Here is a 13,311-nt window from a genome sequence, read left to right as displayed (position 1 = left end):
GCTCCTCTTTTATTTAAGAGGTGACCTGGCCAGTACAAAGTTGGAGTTAAAAGAATAATAATGAGTGTTCATAATAGGGGAAAAAAAGAAAAAACAAAACAAAAAAACCAAAGTACCTCAAACTGGATTCCCATTTGAAGAAATGTTTGAATATAATTTGAAGAAAATTCAAAGAGAGGTCTGCTTCCTTAGTCTTAAATTGTTCTTCTGAGCCCAGTTATTTGAACCTATGTGAGTTTTACCAGCATGTTAAGGGTACTGATTGTCCTCCAGAGAGGATAGACTTTGGAAAATCCTTCAGGATGGAGAGGAGGCCTAGATCTGAATTGCGTGCTCTTGCAAGAATCAGATCCTGTAATTAATTTGCTTGTGACTCCTTTGGAATATAAGCATATGTCTTTTCTATCCAAATTGTTCATCTCCTTTATGGATGAAATTTAATTTCTGTAAGTATTGATCTTTAGGTGTTACTAAACAGAAGATGGATGTTTATAGCACCTGTATGTAGTCTACCCACTGTCCAGCAAGAGAGCATTTCCTCTAGACCTCCTCTTCAATCCAGTACTCCCAGCCACTGATTTTGATGTGGGCCTAAATATTCAGCTGTTACAACTCCAAATGCTACACTGACATCAATGCCTGAGCATCAAGCTATCAGCATGATGTATGTTAGTCTGTCTTTTATTTTCATCTTCTGCAGCAAGCTGTCACATCTCCTTAATGGACTGGCTTGCTTCTGTGCTGCTGCAGTTCAGGGACTTGCTTAGGCAAGTGTTTGTGTATGGATACGTCTGTGTATGTACACACAAACGTGGGCATCCAGCCTCCTGAAGGAGCTAATGGAAGCAAGAAAATTCTTGGCTGTTGACTTCTTCTGATTCACGTTGCTGAAATCCTCTTAGCGACTGTAATTAGGACTTGTGTTAAGATTTGCACTAATTTCAGAATTCAAAAGCGGATTTGTTCTTCTAATTTTTTTCAAATCTTCAGAGGTTGCATTGTTTTTCAGTAATAGTTTTGGCAGCGTTTTACCATTAAAAATACAAAGCTTCCTTTTTGAAAATTTGCTTTGACAGTTGAATGATTTTGTCTCCCTCTAGCTTAACACCTACAGTAACCGTAAACTTAAAGGGGAAAAGTAGTTGCACAACTTCATTCTACATTGACAAATATTTGTGTGGGAATTGGCTTACAAGGACTGGAACTAGAAGTCAGTTCCCTGAGCTTGAGCAAACCAGAGCTACTCTTTTGACTTTAGAGAAGTTCTGTAGGTGTTGGTGAATATTAGCCTTGGAATTTCAGTACAGATTTTCTCCATTAACAGCTATAATACACAGAGATTTTCAGAAGTCAAATGTGTCAGTATTTCGGCAGATACTGAAAGATAATGAGAATTTATCATTAATATTTCTAGTCTCTGACAAATTTTCAAAGGACAAAAATTTCATTAAAATGGAGAAAAAAACCTTTTTAATTTGACTGGAATAAAAATACTTTCAGTAAAAAACAGATATTATTTCTTCAAAACCAAACAAATACACACCCAAAATCTCTTGCCAGGAACTATTCCATTCATAAATCCAGTCCCCATAAAAATTGGCTATGCAGACATCAGAGCAGATATTTTTAAAATTGTATGTTTTATGCAAAGTTTCCATCTTCTCTTCCAGTATAAATTGGCATATCTACAATGAAAATATATCAAAGATGATCAACTCCAGTGGTTTGATAGTTCCTATATGTTAAAAGAATTTATTGCAGCAGCAGTTCTTCTCAGTATTTTTTCAAAATATTTGGAATTTCTGAAGAACATATATTTCCCAATATTCCAAATTGGCTGATTGATTTAAACAAATTAGTAATCTTAGAGAAAAAAAATTATAGTGCAGTGATAAAGTTATTTAGCTCAAGACCTCTGATCCTTTTTGTGGTTATTTATGATTGATGAATGCTTAACATCAGTGGAAATTATGAAAATGTCTTTTTGCTGTTGTTGGTCTTTGACCTTTGGAACTTCTAGTTTCCTAAGCCTCTTGCCAGACCACTAATAAAGACAGATTTTGTTTTTGGCTTGGTAGCTCAACGCTATTTGATTGAGTTAATCTGCTTTCATATAATGCAAAAGTGTAAGTGAAAGGAGAAACCAGACTTAGAAAAATTTGACTTTTTCCATACTTACTCTTCCAAGATTCCTTTCACTGAATCTGCTAATGGCCTTTGAAGGCCAAGTGTAAATGGCCTCTTTTCAAATTTTCTTTCCTTGTTTTCCTTCTGGCTTGATCTTTTTCTTTCCTTTTTGATCTTCTTTCTGTACTGGGATTGAATTGAATTTTGGAGTCTGCGTGATTTTTCCTCTGTAATTACTTCTTCAGGTTTCTTTATAAATTTATTTTTCCATTAGGGTCTGTCATTGGCTTTCTGACCTCTCTTGGTAGACTTTAAGATGCTACTGTGGTTATTTTCTTGTGTTCTGCATCATCCCAGCTCTTCATATGCTTTAAATTCTTACCACAGAAATATGTATCCCACATTTTAAAATCTATAAATATTAATTCCCTTTCCTTTCAGCATCACATCTTTACCAGTTTGAATTCTGTTCATGTTACTTTCACCCTGATATCTTTATGGCATTAGCATTGCCATCTTTCTGAGCTCATGTATGAGTAATCATTGTTTTTTCTTGCAGAACATGGTTTCTGTCCTGCACCAGTCTACTTAGTTCACTGTTCTTTCCCTAGGATACAAGCCAGTACTCTCACGTTCAGTGAAATGTTCTGCTTTTTGCTTTGCTCCTCTCCTTTTCCAGATTTTTGTCTTAATTTCTGCTAAAACTTCCTGTCTGGTCAAAGCTGGTGAACATCTTGATTTCATTTTTTGTCATAATGACTGTAGTTTTGTTTCTTTCCTCACTTACTTCTGTGTTCTTTACTCCTCCTTTCATGCCTGCTTTTTTGCCATTTGGACAAATATCCAAAAAGGACTTGTAGTGTTTTTCACATTTTTTTCCATTTCCTTTTATAACACACCAAACTCCCTACCAAGCCCATCTTCTGTCCCCAATAGATGAGATGCTATCTCGAATAGATAAACCTTTCCTTTTCTATATAGATGCACTCTTCTGTTGTTTGGGTTTTTTTCTGGTCTGGCAGAGTATCTGTCAAATATTTTTGCCATCTATCTATTGCACTATCAGGTGCAATATGCGTACTTAGTATATATGTACTTACCAACTAAAAAATTCTAAATTATGTGAGTAGCTGAATTTGTTAAACTGCCTATTTTTTGTTAATCATTCCCTTTTGGGAACATTTTGATGTAATCTTTCTCCCCATATTGCCTTTACGTATTTGTGTTTTTGACAGTTGTGAAAAATCTATTTTCAAAATACCGTCTTTTTTATAGGCTGAAAAATTTTGGAAGTCCACTGTGACAGAGTTGGACTTGTGGAAGATGAGTTGTTAAGTCTAACCAGAAAGATGTAAATCATCTGGAGAGGATGCTTTTTATATATAAGTTAATTCAGGTATTTTCCCAAAGCAATATATAAAAAAGAAAGAGAAAATGCAGATTAGACACAAAGTTGTCTTCACATTCCTGAACATCAAGATAAATCATGTTACACTTGTACAAAATGCAAGCAAACTTTATTGTAAGCAACTACCAGCATTGCAAACTGTCATCTGCAGTTCAGCTTGACTTTGGGATTCACTTCAGATTGTGTCTGCAGCCAGCACCTCACATCCAAATGGCAGACAGTAGACTTTCCATTAAACTAAGTAGCATAGAAAATACCTGATGCAGAAATATCTTCAGTGCTATGTTAATGATGGGTTTGTCTGACTAGGGTTTACATATCCAAAACAAATCCAAGAATACTTAGGGGTAATCCAGAAATTAAAATGTTCATGCTCAAATTAGGTCAGCTATCAAATAGCCTGATAGTATCAGGTGAATGGTGCAGGGACAGGAATTAATTTGGCACATTCTGGAAGCTTGTACCTATATATGTATGATTTCTCATTGATGTGTCTGTCACCTTAATGTGCCATTTTAAGGGACTGGCCACGCATGTGTTGTTTGCATGGTGATTTTAGTATATCACTTACAAAGATACCTGTAGCGCACACTTACTGAAGCTGCTGACTATTTCATGGATATGACTGGATTATGCCAATGCTGAAATACTTTCTAATAATTTTATGTTTCAAGCTTTTTATTGGTATTCCTGGAAGTTGAGAATTTGATGGTGTCACAGCCTAGCATTTTGGGCGGACCACAAACTGAAGGACAGAATTACTCTTTATTTCCCCTCTACACACACAAAGGGAAGATAAAAGAAGAATAAAGAGAGGAGACTTGATGTTGGAAATTGAAAACATTTGGAGACAGATTTACTAGCATGGGAGATAGGCAATAACATAAGAGATAAAGTAACAAAAATACAAATATATACAAATATATATATACATACATATATATATATATATACACATATATATATACAACCCAATCTTGATGCTGGCAGGGACAGGTGCCTGAGGGCCCCTTGTGGCAGGGCCAACTCAGGAGGGGGATCCATGGCTCTTCCCAGCACCCGATGGATGTGGGCTCTGGAGAGCAGGTGGGAGCTGGGGGTAAAGGAGCAGAGGGAAACAGCAGTAGAGCAAAGAGGAGGGGCTGCAGTCTGCCAGAGCTTTAGAGAGCATGGGCAGGAATTGGTAGGGAAAAGACCCCTCCCTCTGTGTTCCAACCCTCTCAGTCTGAAAGCCCTCCTTTAGTTCCTCATGTTAAACGATGACAGATGGAAAGCAGAATATCGAGTGGAATACTATCTGGAGTATTAATTGGAAAAGAGGAAACCACACAAAAGATTGTGTGGTTATGAGCTGAAGTTTGCTCTTTTGAACGTACATACACTTGCTTTGCCCATTACGTTTGTTCAGAAAAAAATGTTTCCCAACCTAAGTTTCTTTCATTTGTGCCTAAATAGCTTCAGCTTACAGCAAAATAATTTTTCATCTGTCACAGGACACACTGCACAAATTTTATGCATTAGAAGGATTTGTAGCAAGTGTATTTTCATTGCCTTGAGTAGAGGCTGACTTGTTAACACCAACAGCTCTGAATCAAAGCAGATGCATTTCTCTTCTTTTTTAAAAGGTCTTTTTCATAAGGTCCACAGGATATGTGCCTGCTGGTTACTGCAATGAATTCGGTGTCCAGATCAATAGGAAAAGACACAATTTATGTGCACCTTTCAAATATTGAATTACATGCTTCAGTCTTCTCATTAGCACCAGGTAGCATGCTGCCTGCTCCTTCCTCTGAGTTGCTCAGACATGGCTCTGCCTTCTTTTTTTTTGTTCCACCATTCAGAAAAGGTGTCTGCCCTCTTCTGTCAAAGAGACTTATTTTGCTGATTCTGTTGCGACGTTGCTTTTTTAAAAAACTATGAAACACACTATCATTTATGCAAAAGAGATTATACAAGCTCACAAATGTAAATCAAATTAGCTTGTCATCATTCTTCTTGATGCTGTGAGTGTCTTCTTCATTCTTAGAGGGGGACTCCCTCAGATTGCCACAAATTATTTTTGGTAACAATAATAGTCAAAGGCTTTGTTAAGTGTGATTTGTAGTATGACTTGGGAAAATCTGAAGAGTGAAACATGGAAACAGGAGAAATTATTTAAATTAAATACATTGAATTTTAAATTATCAGAGATGATTCAAGACCTTCTGTTCTCGAAGCACTGTGTTCTCAAATCACATCTGTCATTAAATCTTGAAAAAGTATGAATGGTTTGACAGTCTCTGAGTAGTTTTAATTTTATATATACAATGTTGAAATCATGGATCTGTATTCCAATGCTTTATATGTGCTAAGGTATTTTATTCAATTTGGAGAACTCAGATTAAATTTATCATCTCAAATTGGCTGAATACTGAAAAAGGTGGTAATAGTAGGTGATACTGATATTAGCAGCGAGGCTTGGTTGTACTGCATCTGTTTCTTTAAATTCACAAGAATTTACAGACATGTTCATGTTTAGCTGGCATGCCTGTATTCAAGTATTCTACTAATGATTTGAGTAAAATGTTTACATTCATAAACATGAAAGCAAAATATTTGATTGTTTATTGAAAAAAATAAGAGATTTTTTGTCACTTTTGCCATATTCTTTTAGTATCCATCTGATTTTCAATGGAAAACGAGTTTTGACTGTTGCTTCACACAAGAAGTATCACAAAAACTAAAATACTGGGATCTCTCTGTGGTCGGGCACCCTCTTCATCCTCAGTGTACTGCCCAGGGCTTGAGTTAATACCCACTCTTGTTCCCTGCCTAGAAATTCACCAACAGTGAATTTAAAACTGACCTCTTTGGTCTGTTTTGAAAAGCTTTTCTCCTGGAGGCATCCAGTTCTCTACTTCCCTTCGTTGGGAGGTTCCCAGGTTTTCTACTGGGAAAGAGGCTAGACACCATGGAAGGTGCAATGTGAGGATGTATTAGAGCTGGAAACCAAGGCTTCACTCCTGGCTGTAAGGACGTAGAGATACTTTACATCCCATGACATTAATTAAGTGAGGACAAGAAATAATCAGGTAAACTTCTAGGCAGAGAAATTATAGTTAGGGTACAAGGAAAAACATTGCATTGGTAAAGGATAGTTAATCACTAAAACTAGATAGTTGTGGATGGTGTGGATCTGTGTCATAAGAAGGTTCAGTAGCCACTTCAGGGACAGATCAGTCATGCTACTTCAGTGCTGGGAAATCAAGTAAGACTTTGTAAAGGAAAGACTTTGTAAAGGAGAAGTGATCTCCTTGTACCTGGCACTGCTAGGATTTCTGATCAACAAACCCTGCTAAACCAATGAGAGGAATGTGAATGAATGGCCATGGTGAGGGAGGGAGAACTGGCAGGGGCACAGGAGAGAGAACATTCTCAGGCATTTCTTACTCTGACTATGTAAATTCTGGTGTCCACCAAGTGGCCCCTGATCACAAGATCTGGAACTGCAAGCTAGGTGCTAAAATGGACTTACACGAGCGTTAGATAGCACTTTGGTTGTACAGACTTCAAAGTATAACTCATAACTGTACAGTAAAACCTTGAAAGCCTACTCACCAGACATAAAAAACCAAGGTGGTACTGCCTGTACAAGTTATTGTTGTGTAAATTTAATAGTTAATATTTTAATATCGGGTGATAGGTGACCAGATCATTTTCTACCAATAGCAAAATGCAGTAAGATAGTAAAACAACATAAATTGCATAAAAATGAAAATTTTCTTTTAGAGCAGGAAAAGGTTAACTTTTTTCCTTTCTGACTGCAGACTGCATTGAAGTACCATAATCACAAGTGCTTCAGGGAGTACAAAACCCAAACTGTATTCAATGTGGCTGGTTAAAAAGGAAAATCTGAGTAGATACAATTTTGGCTTTTTTTTTTTTTTTTTTTTTAAACTATGTCTCCAGTCAATCTCATGGCCACAGTGTTATGCTTTGGTTTTAAAGCGGGACCTTGTATTAATTCAGTTTTGGTGTTGTTGAATTTAGTGCTAGTATAAGGAATTTCAGTATCATGTCCAGGGAACTTTAATTTGTGCAGTAGGTCTGACATAACCTGTCTGGTGTTTTAAATGGCCAGATGTAATCAGTTATGGTGTCATTCAGCAAATCAATAAGAGTTTGCATTAATGAAGTTTAAATGTCCATAAATATTATTTCTGTCACTGGGTAGATGAATTTGTCTGCCTGCTCTAAATTTTAGCTTTCATATTTACCCATGGTACACTTGTAAAAGCAATTATTTCCTTAATGATACTTTTATTCTTATTTTTCGTCTCTGTTTTGGTAAAATAAAAACCCTTATATTTTGCTGATACATCTGGTAATTTGAGTGCTTAAAAACAGCTCAATTGATTACCTTTGATTTAAAGACTTCTCAGAAGGAAATTGCCTAACAGGACTGGGAGCTCAAATATGTGAGTTTTGGCAAAGAGCTGCAGAAGAAAGGCTTGGCTGTAGCAACTTCACAAGAAAAGAACTTGACATTTCAAAAAAGTTTTATTGACCGGCGTGGACAGGGAACAGGAAGTCAGATCACTCTCACAGGCAAGCTGCAGCCTCTTCCTTTGCTGACCTTTAAATGCCTCCTAGTGTCATGAGAAAATCAAGGAAATGCTAACAACAGTGCTTAGGTAGGAGAATTAAGTATGAGTGATATCTTTTGAAAACAAACATAAGCTGACTTCACATTTATACACATTATTTTTGTATAATCAAATTTTCACAACAGTAGAATTGTGCTTTTACTAGATTAATCTTACATTATTTTATGAATAGAATAGTAACATTAAAATTTTCAGAAGTATTCAAGGTATCAGTTCATACTTGAAAACAGATTGTGTTGCAAAATATGTTTTATAACTGTATTTTTCGGTTTGAACACAGACTGGCCTCTGCTTTCTTAATAGAGCTTGTGTTTAGTTCTGGAGGTTATGAACTTTATAGAAAGTGGACTTCATAGTGTCTTTTGAAGGTAGGACTAAGTCACCAAGTTACTCTGAACCCTTGTACTTCTGAGTGTTTAATGCCCCCTCTTTGCCCTTCCAGAAAGCCTGTGGTTCAGTATATGTTCCAGACCCTTCCTCAATTAGAGTCTAACTTGATTGCTGACCCATGCTGGTGTACCTGTGCTAATGCTCACTTTGGTTTAGCTTAATTCAGGGGAGAGGGAAAAAAAAAAAAAGAGCTTTCTTGCTAGTTTGCATTTCTTAATTTTTGTTTGAACTGCTAGGAAACTAGGCTGGTGAAGGGACTTGAGCACAGACCCTAAGAGGAGAGGCTGAGGGAGCTGGGGGTGTTCAGCCTGGAGAAGAGGTGGCTTAGGGGAGACCTCATCACTCTCTACAACTCCGTGAAAGGAGGGTGTAGCCAGGTGGGGTTGGTCTCTTTTCCCAGGCAACTCCCAGTAAGACAAGAGAGCACAGTCTCAAGTTGTGCCAAGGGAGGTTTAGGTTGGATATTAGAAAGAATTTCATTACCGAGAGGGTGATCAGGCATTGGAATGGGCTGCCCTGGGTTAAGTAGTGGATTCTCCATCCCTGGAGATATTTAAAAAGAGACTGGATGTGGCACTCAGTGCCATGGTCTGGTAACTGCAGCGGTAGTGGATCAAGGGTTGGACTTGATGATCCCTGAGGTCCCTTCCAACCCAGCTAATTCTATGATTCTATGAAACTGCTCCAACATTGGTGCTCTACCAAATGCAATGATTTTACAAGTTGGGGGTTGCTTTTAAAAACTCTTTGTTTAATTCATTGCCACGTATGTTCATTTTCTGATATGAATTTTCATTTTTTTCCCTTGACCTGTTTGTCAAATGGAACAGAGGAGGAGGGCTGACTTTTTTAGCTCGCTGCATTTGCTGAAATACTTGAACGTGGCTTTCCTCTCACTTATACTACTGTAATTGGAGTAATCCCACTGAAATCGATCCAGTGATAATAAATTAAACAAGAAATGAGAGATGGTTTGACTAAAAGGCATATACATATCAGGTCCCCTCAAGTTTGTTTAATTAATGTATGCTCTTAATATTGTCTTGCTAACCTGCCTAAAAACTGAACCTCCAAAATCCAGTGATTTGGAAAGAATCTGCACTGCATCTAACACTACATAAAATATAAAAGCTAGGTAAGGCCTTGTCTCTCAAGATTAGGTTCACAACAAAAGATGAGTCATGCCAAAACCACTTGTGTCAGTGGTTTGTGTTCAACATTTTTTTTTCCTCTTAAAGCTAATAAAAAGGACTACGCACATGGGAGAGCTTGAAGGTCTGCCTACAGTTAGACAAAGCTCTCATCACTACTTTAAAGGTGTCTCCATTCCATCCCACTCTCCTGGAAGCTGTAGTGAGTTTTTATTTTAGGGGAAGAGTCTTAAAATGAGCGTTCTTGAAATGCTCACTTAGTAAATAATGGGCTTGATATAAAGGTTGGGACTTTGAAAAGGAAGCATAAATGAATTTCCAAGTTTTTTCTTCTTTCTTTCTTTCTTTCATTAAAATGTTGTTATAAACTGTTTATAGTGTTGTGTAAGTATCACATGTTCCCCTGTATCTTCTGTTAGGAAATCCAAGCTTTTTTTTAAAAAAAAAAAACAGCAGCTTTACATTTTTTGGTTGTTCATCACTGTGTTCCTTCACAATATGTTGCCTTGCAAAAGATTCTGAAAGCTCTTCTGCCACAGGATTTTGAATAGGATAATAATTTAAAACTGGATACGTTTTATATTCCTACTGGTACCCAATATTTTTAATGTTGAGAGGGAAGTCCTAGGGTTTATTTTGTTATTTGTATACATCTTAAAATCTCTTAGCAAAATTTGTCAATTACTTTATTCAGCAAGGAAAATCAAAGAATTAAAATAGTCACAAAAACATACATGTAGAAGACACTTTAGAATTAGTTTCTTCAGTCATTTTATAAATGTGCGAGGAGACCAGATTTCACCCTGTGTACACTGTCATTTCTTTAGGAATAAACAAACTTTATTTCACAGAAGCAGGTACAATATGTTCTGGGAACAACTTAACACTTGTAGGTTACAGCTGAGATCATTAGTTTTTTCCACTGCCCAAGGTACAGGGCCAAGAAAAGAGTATATTTGTTCATAAGATAGACCTAACCTTTTAAACTCCAACTTCCACTTCAAGCTTTTTTCTTCTTTTGCTAGAAGGTTGAAGAAGCTATTGATGGCATATGTGTTCAGAGAAATTGGTAATGAAGAAGATGTGGCAAATGCTACTTTATACCTCAGTAGAACTCTAGTTATTCAGAGAGGACCAGTAACATGCCCAGTTTGCGCTAAATTCACTGTTCCAAGATGAAGTTTGCTGTGCAGCGTGCCACATAAAAGATAACAAAAGTGTTCAGCTGATAGTTGTGAGTCATTGGTAATTATCACATGCATTGGAAATGCAAGACAAGATACAAATCATTTTGCTATCCATCTTTAGTGTTTTCAGTAGCTTTCACAGGAATCTGGGACATTATAGTTTACCGAACAGTCAGGAAACTGTTTTGCATACAGAATCACAGAATTATTGGGCTGGAAAAGACCTCTTGAGATCATCATGTTCAGCATATGACCTAAGACCACCACACAGGTCATACAGTGGCACTAAGTGCCACATCCAGCCTTTCCTTAAACACTTCCAGGGATGGTCACTCCTCCACTTCACTGGGCAGTCCATTCCAATGCCTGATCACCCTTTCCATAAGGAAGTGCTTTCTGATACCCAACCTAAACCTTCCCTGGTGCAGCTTCAGGCCATGCCCTCTTATCCTGTTGCTCATTGCCTGGGAGAAGAGACCAATTTCTACCTGACTACAGCCTCCCTTCAGGTAGTTGTTGAGAGTGGTAAGATCCCCCCCTGAGTCTCCTCCAGGCTAAACAACCCCAGTTCTCTCTCAGATTCTTCTTATAGGACTTTCCCCCTAATCCCTTCACCAGCCTCATTGCTCTCCTCTGGACCCAACACCTCAATATCCTTCTTGAAGTGAGGCCTCACCAGTGCTGGGTACAGGGGGAGAATTACATCCATAGTCCTGCTGACAACTATTCTGACACAAGCAAGGATGCCATTGGCCTTCCAGGCCACTTGGGCACACTGCTGGCTCATGTTCAACCAATTGCCAACCAGTACTCCCAGGTCCCCCTCTGCTGGAATGCTCTCCAGCCACTCTTCCTCCAGTCTGTAGTGCTGCATGGGGTTGTTGTGGCCAGAGCATAGGACTGTGCACTTGGTCTTGATGAACTACACACCAGTTGGCTTCAGCCCATTGCCCCAGCCTGTCCAGGTCCCTCTGCAGCATTTTCCTACCCTCCAAAAGATTGTTACTCCCCCAAGATTTGCTGCCATCTGCGAATTTACTGAGGATAGACTCAATCTCCTCAGCCAGGTTGTCAGTAAAGATGTTGAACAGGACCCAGTATTGATCCCTGGGGGACACCACTGGTCTCTGGAGATCCAACTGGATGCAGCAAATGGACACATCTTTTTGCATTCCTGTGTTTTTTAACTCTCTATGCTTTATCAGTTCTTCCTCAATAGTTCAAAAATTAAATATTCCTTTTGAGCTTGCTGCCGATGTTTTTAAATTTTTACCTAAGATTGTTCTTGGCACTTGAGGAAAGGAATTATGCTGTGTCACAAGTCAAATTCACTGCAGGATGCACTCTCCAGATACTCACCACAATGATGAAGCAGATGTACAATTGAGGCAAAGTGTTTTCCAGCACTTTCCAGATTGGAGCACTTAGGTTTGGAGAACTACCACTTTTATTAGGAAGATGATGGGATTTCTGGTGGCCTTGAGTTTTCTACCAGTATGTGTATAATGTGATCTTGGACAAATTCCTCCACGAGAGCATTATGTCCTTAATGGGCTAGTCCTGCAGGTCTGGTAGTGTGTTCTGTCTTGAAAAGAAAGAGGATTTATCAACCACGGTCATCAGCCTGTGCTTCCAGAATAGGTATCCTACTTCAGCTCACGGTTGGTTGGTATAAGTGGTGATTTCACAGAAGCCATTTCTAAGAAGTGGTGACCATCTCATATCATAATTGCAAAGTAAAATCTTCAGCTTAGGATGGAAACTTTACTTTATTAAAAATACCAAAAGCTGACTCACAGGTTTTGAGGGAAAAGTTTTTGCAAGATCTTTGTTAGCAGATGCAAAAAATTAATTATGCTGAAGTCTCAAAACTACAATAAAAATTCACATTTGCAAGCAATCAGGCTTCCTAGTCTTTCCTATTTGTAGGTTTACTACAATATGACTTCATGTATTTCTGTTTGTGTATTAGTATAAAATATACTAGACTCTTGATTTGAAAACAGTGAAACTTTTTCCATTGATTTAATTAAATTTTCCATGAGAAATAAAATAATACTTAGTAGAAGGAATTACTAAAATAGTTTTTGCTTCTCCTTTCATCTGGGCCTGTTAAAATCCAGAGGGGTGCTGGACAGTAGGACTTCTTTTGACCAGGTCAAATGGTTGTTTTCAGTAGACTGTAAGTGATTATGCTTGATTATGGATGTGAACTGGAAATAGTATGATGGTAGCAGAGTTTCTCTTGAATAAATCTATAGAGAAGACTCAGGAGAATCAGGCAGATTGATAATGAAGCAGACAAGCCTGGGACACAGACATCATGTGATTAATACAATGTTTTCACGTAAGAGTAAATCTTGCTTTCAGAAATGTGTATTACTGGTGCAATTTGAATACAA

General features: G+C 37.8%; 1 protein-coding gene across 3 annotated transcripts in view; it reads left to right on the top strand.

Moving 5' to 3' along the window:
* The window catches only part of COBL (cordon-bleu WH2 repeat protein), a 167,405-nt gene that overhangs the window by 76,533 nt on the left and 77,561 nt on the right, over positions 1-13,311 (top strand). The window lies entirely within an intron of this gene.

The sequence above is a fragment of the Calypte anna genome, chromosome 2, assembly GCF_003957555.1.
Source record: "Calypte anna isolate BGI_N300 chromosome 2, bCalAnn1_v1.p, whole genome shotgun sequence".
NCBI lineage: Eukaryota > Metazoa > Chordata > Aves > Apodiformes > Trochilidae > Calypte > Calypte anna.
Note: the sequence above shows the minus strand (reverse complement) of the source record. Positions and strands in the feature narration are given on the sequence as shown.